Source organism: Megascapheus bottae, chromosome 1 (genome assembly GCF_031878675.1).
Source record: "Megascapheus bottae isolate mThoBot1 chromosome 1, mThoBot2.hap1, whole genome shotgun sequence".
Taxonomy (NCBI): domain Eukaryota; kingdom Metazoa; phylum Chordata; class Mammalia; order Rodentia; family Geomyidae; genus Megascapheus; species Megascapheus bottae.
Genome location: NC_143509.1, coordinates 47,943,421 through 47,949,420, shown reverse-complemented (window position 1 = coordinate 47,949,420; position 6,000 = coordinate 47,943,421).

Here is a 6,000-nt window from a genome sequence, read left to right as displayed (position 1 = left end):
GTATTTCTGGTCACACACACACACACACACACACACACTTTTCTTTTCTCAATTCCTACCTCTACTGTTGAACCATCACCTGGAAAACTTGAGAGTTGGATGGCTGGTTACTGCTTGTTGCTCAATCTCCCCAAATAGTTGGCTGGAAGTTTATCTCCTTTTCCTGACACACCTCTTCTAACCTTAGTCTCTGCCAGGTCATCATGTTCTGATTGCTCTAGGGGTGACCTAGGCTTCCACGAACTGAACTCTATTTTGAAGTGGACAAGCTACTACTTACTGGTGCTCTGTATTTCACTCAGATGGTCATCCGTGTGATTTCTTTCCTTGTAACATGTCATCCCTCACTTCTTGTAGCTTTTAGGAATATATGGAGTGTCTGCTATATATTTTTTGATGTAACCACAATAAAGTATCTGGGAATAGAAAAGCCTTTGGTGAAATCAGGCCACTGTTCTTTACACAACCAGGGAGAAGGCCTGCTCAGTTTATACTGCTTTATAAAACTACACCACAAAAAGGCAATTGTTTCACAGATGCTTGAGCACAGATTACTCCATCAATATCAGAAAGCACATGTAGTAAATGTCTATTATAGGGAAAAGGCTGTGCTACAGGTGAAATTGAGATGCAACCAATTAGTTTGCACTCAATCAAGGGAGATGTAGTTTTATGCTACCTTTTACCTTGGTCAAGTTGTGGATCTTCTAGAATGGAGAGCTCAACTTTTAACTTTTTTACTAATAAGTCGTTGGTACCACAGAAGTTACAGAGCTGAATATTACAATTACAGATTTTTTAGCTAGATTTTTTGGATCATTATAGGATCATTATCCTATAGTTTATCCAAACTCTTTTACTAAGAACCATGTAAACCTGACTGTGTTTATTCACCTCATTAAACTTCACATTCTCCACCTCAATGTTAAAAATGGCATCATATTCTTTTTTTCATACCAGTACTGGTGCATGAACATAAGGCCTGGTGTTCTCACTTGGCTATTTGAGATCCAAGCTGGCACTCTTATCGCTAGAGCCATAGCTCCACTAATGGTTTTTTTGAAGCACAAAGCTCAAAAAGTTCGGCTCAAGCAGAAAAGTCTGGGAGATTCTAATCTCCAGTTAATCAGCAAAATCATTCTGGTCTGCAGTACCAGTTATGAGTAGACAGAACGCAGTGAAAGCATACCCCCAAAGCCCCCCTCACCCTCCACATACTGAGTCAGCATAATGCCAAAGAATAACTACTTATAATTTGCATTTCTCATATTAGGGTGGTAAACTAGACATTTGAGCTACTGTGCAAGCCATGGCATCCACAATTTTAGAATGAAATATTCTCAAGGTAGAATAGTACATACCAAAAAAAAAAAAGTCTCGCAAGACCCTTTGATAACGTACCACATAAAGAGTGTGTAGCAAATGGAAATTTCATGTCAAAAAAAAAAGAAAACTATCATCTTTACTTATTGAATCTCATCAGTTAATTGACTTTGCTGGAAGTATGACCACATGAAATAGGAAAGAAATTTACCTGGTGAAAACTCAAAGGGAAAACTAGGACAAAACCAATGGAGAAAACTCTTTAGTGTTTTGTGTTTTTTTTTTTCCCAAATGAAAAATTAAATAAAATTTGGAGAACACTTGATGTAGATACTTCAATGTAGAATTAACAGCTTCATAAAACTAATGACTGTACACTCTGCAAGAAGTTGATTCTCCATCTATATCTTTTCTTAATTAATTCATTTATTTTTGCCAGTCCTGGGGCTTTAACTCGGGGTCTGGGTACTATCATTGAGCTTTCTTGAAGGCTAGTGCTCTATCATTTGAGCCACAGCATGCTTCTGCTGGAGCCAGCTGGCAGCGAATGGGGATTCCTGATTTAGGGGGTGAGGACTTAGAAGACAAGAAACAAACAGCTCAAGTCAGCAGCCCAAGACTGCAGCCTAAGGTGAGTTTAAGACTATAGCCTAAGGCTGTGAGCTTAAGACTATAGCACCCTTTATTCTTTAGCTCCAGTCTTATATACTATTCTTAAAACCAGGAAAGTATCACGGGTTACATTCATACAAAATGGTATTCAAGTCTCAGATAAGTTAAACAAGAAGCGATTGACATAGCCCAAAGTCATCATGATAACAGCTTATTTCCTTGTGTACTCAGTTGTGCAGGTCCAAGGTCACTCTGACTCCACACTTGGCCCCAAACATGCTTCCAGCTTTTTCCTGGGTATGTAGTACCATGGAATCTAACCCAGGGCTTCACAAATGCTAGGCAAGCACTCTATTACTAGGCCATACTCCTGGCCCTCCATCCCTCCATCTATGTCTTCTGTAGGTGAAGGCATCCTTGCAATATACTCATACTTCCACATTCAGTTCCTCCATAAAGAGTGAACAAGGAATGTAAAAAGGAGGAAAAGGAATTTCTGACATGCATAGGATAAGCATTATCTTAATACACGTGTTGATGGTTGAAGAACTTCATTCCAAGGCATTCATTCTGCGTGTAGAATATAACCTACATTGAAAACACGAGAATGTGTTAAACTTGCATGCACATTCCACATGGGTTTACTAACAGGACAGTATCTTATTTGCTTGCTAAGATTTTTTTTTTGTCGGTTGTGGGCCTTGGGTGTTGTCCCTAAGCTCTTCAGCTCAAAGCTATCGCCCTACTCCTTGAGCCACAGCTCTACTTCTGGTTTTCTGGTCATTAATTGGAGATAAGAGTTTCATGGCCTTTAATTTCCGGGGCTGGTTTTGAATTGTGATCCTCGGATCGCAATTGAGTAGCTAGGATTTACAAGAGTGAACCACTGTGCCCAGCTAGGAATTTTTTTTTTTATTGGGTATAAAATAACATATGAGACAGATTTTGATTGAAACCAGCCTCATGGCTTTATCGTATTTCATATTGGCTGTGGCCCTGAAATAAAAGATGACTCATATTATTTTGTCTTGGATTGTTCTCTGTATAAGAACAAAACCATCCAGATCAGCTGCCATGATCAGGTGAAATGAGGTTCAGTTAGGCCTCAGCTCAGTATTGGTCAATCCTCAGTCCTTCTTAAGGCTCAAATACAGTTCTTCATTAGCCTCTGGAGAATGGTATCTGCAAGAAAATCAGTAGGGGTGGCCCCATAACTGCCTTCAGAGATCATTGTGGGAGGTGTAGAGCAAAGGTGAGTTTACACACCAGTGACTAAAGTTTCCTGCCACTAAGCATAAGAAGTCACTCATGAGCAGCGTCCCTAAACCACAGCTACAGGATGTGGGCACAAGCCCTTGTATAATTGTTGGCCAAAAGCCAATAAGCATTCATCCTTGTGCAAATACTTGGGCCTTTATTTTTGTTGTTGTTGTTAACCTTTGGAAACCACAGGCATTAGCCTCACTCTTTCTTCCCCTTGGCACAAGTCATCTTCTTTTCTCCAACTTGGTCTTATGTGTATAAAGAATTTCTGAGGAGCTTTTAAGGCTAAATTTAATACGTTTGCCCTCCCTCTTCTGCCTCACTAAATGCCAGGCAGAGGTAAAACTGCCTCACAAAATATCTGCTGGCTCTTCTGGCTTCCGCAGCTTTGTTTGGGTCTTTTGATCAGATAGGAAATCAGAGAGCTCTACGAGTGACCTTAGACTTTAACAAAATAATAGTAATTTCTGGAAATTCCCCCTAAACAACTGTACCCTATTGTTTTCAGAATTAACCTAGCAGCTAGTACATATTGATTCAAATGGCATGCTTTTCTTTGGAAATAGAGATCTTGTATTGAAAATAGCAATAGGTTCAAAAAAAAAAGAATGGGGAGAATTTTTTGTCTAACATTAATATTGCCAAGTATGTATGGTCTTTTTTTGGAACAATTTATTTCTAGTTTCTAGAGTTCCACTTCATCATCTGTGAAATGAAAGCATTGGATTAGAAGGTTTCTGTGCTTGCCTAGCCCTAGGGCTCTGTGAATTGGCTCTTGGTAAAGCTTCTATAAAAGAACAATGGCAGTGGGCATAAAGGCAAAAGATACAACAGCAGCCAACTTATAAATGGTCTTCTCTTTCTTGCTTTAAAAGATGGAGAAAAGTCAAGATTCCTGAGAGGCCTCACTGATAAGTAGAAGATTGGGCATAGTGAATTTTGACATCTCTACCTCTTAGAAATGTGAGAGATGGCATTACCCTTGACATCCCCATGTCCTACATCTTGGCATCAAAGCACAGCTATTCCCTACTCTAGTCATGCATAATTTCTTTTAAATAAAAGCTATGCCATTCAGACATAACTGCATCTAAGCTAACATAAGGAGAGTTTTGTAACCTTCAAAACTTTCTAAGATATATCTGAAGACTGAGGAAACACTCAATGAATATATTCAAGCAGTATATGAAAGAATATTTAGTAGATATTATTGATGGAAACACCTGGATAAAGAAATTATCAGATAAGGAAGACCACCAACCAAGACATTTTGTTGTATGATATGCCTGGTACTTAATGTCTCATGTGTCTAATCCAATTTCCCTAATTCATAGTTTCCTTTGGGGAAATCAATGGAAAAAATACAGATGTTCTCTTGATCTCCTGGTTTATGCCTGCTGGGTCAGCTTAAGGACATCCAGTGAAAAAGTCAGCCAGTAGGTCCCAGTGACTGCAAAATGTAGTTAGCTTAAAGACTGATTGTCCAGGGGCCAGGAGTTTGGCCTAGTGATAGAGTGCTTGCCTAACATGCACGAAGACCCAGGTTCGATTCTTCAGTACCACATACATAGAAAAAAGCCAGAAGTGGTGCTGAGGCTCAAGTGGTAGAGCTCTAGCCTTGAGAAAGTCCAAGGACAGTGCTCAGGCCCTGAGCTCAAGCCCAGGACTGGCAAAAAAAAAAAAAAAAAAAGATTGATTCTCCAGTGTTCTGCTTCAAAAGTCCCTCACTTGCTGGGCGAGTTGGTTCAGCCTCAGGAGGCTGAGATCTGAGAATCAAGGTTCAAAGCCAGCAGGGGCACAAAAGGACCTGAGACTCTTATCTCCAATGAACCTTTAGAAAATGGGAAGTGAGGCTTGGCTCAAGGGTAGGTCTGGTGGTAGCCTAACTGAAGTGCTCACTGTAGAGTGAAAGACCCAGTATTTTATATAAAAGAGTTTAATCTCCTTTAATTGATCCCTCCCAAGATCTTTATGATAATCAGAATAATGAGTATCACTATCATAAATGATAGGAAATCTAAGTCAGTTTTTCAAGATCTCACAGAACATATTCAGCCTTTTCCAAAGATAACAGAGACCTAATTATCTGAATATTTATCTATAAATATTGGAGACTTCACATTACTGGCCCTCAACTACTATATCAGCTCTTCTTCAGCTATGAAACACTAGTAAACTTTCATAATATCTGCTTTATCTAGTCCTTCTTGAACATTTCGATTGAATAAGAGGTCTGTATTTTTTAAAAGTAACCCTTTCCATCATTGAGTATAATTATAGGCATTCTTATCTTGAACAACTACTTAAATTCTTGAATCTTTTGCTCATAATCCAGCTTGATTGGATCCATTTATCAGTTAATGGGCTATTTTACCCAATGAAAGACTTTTTTTAAAAAAACAAAATCCCTGGCTTCTAGCTGAATATGAGCACCATTGGAACACGGATATGTGAATCTCCAACAGAAATGCAAAGAGAATTTTGGAATATATCTTAGGAGATATGGATCATGTTTGGTTCTAGAAAGTATTGAATAGTATTATTAGTACAGATGGGATCTCAGGACTAAGACATGGGTTTCCCTCTACTACTCCTTTCTAAGTAGTATCCATTGATGAATCTGTACAGTGCCCTTTAGAAGACTGTGAACAGTCTAGCCTAAGTTACAAGAGGGACAAATATGTACAAAAAAGTCAATTGTCAGGATGATCCTTACTCCAGAAAATTTGCTAGACACTAAGAGGTGTCTACCAACAAGTGCCACTATCTTGAGGCATATGGGGATTCTTTTTGTAACAATGT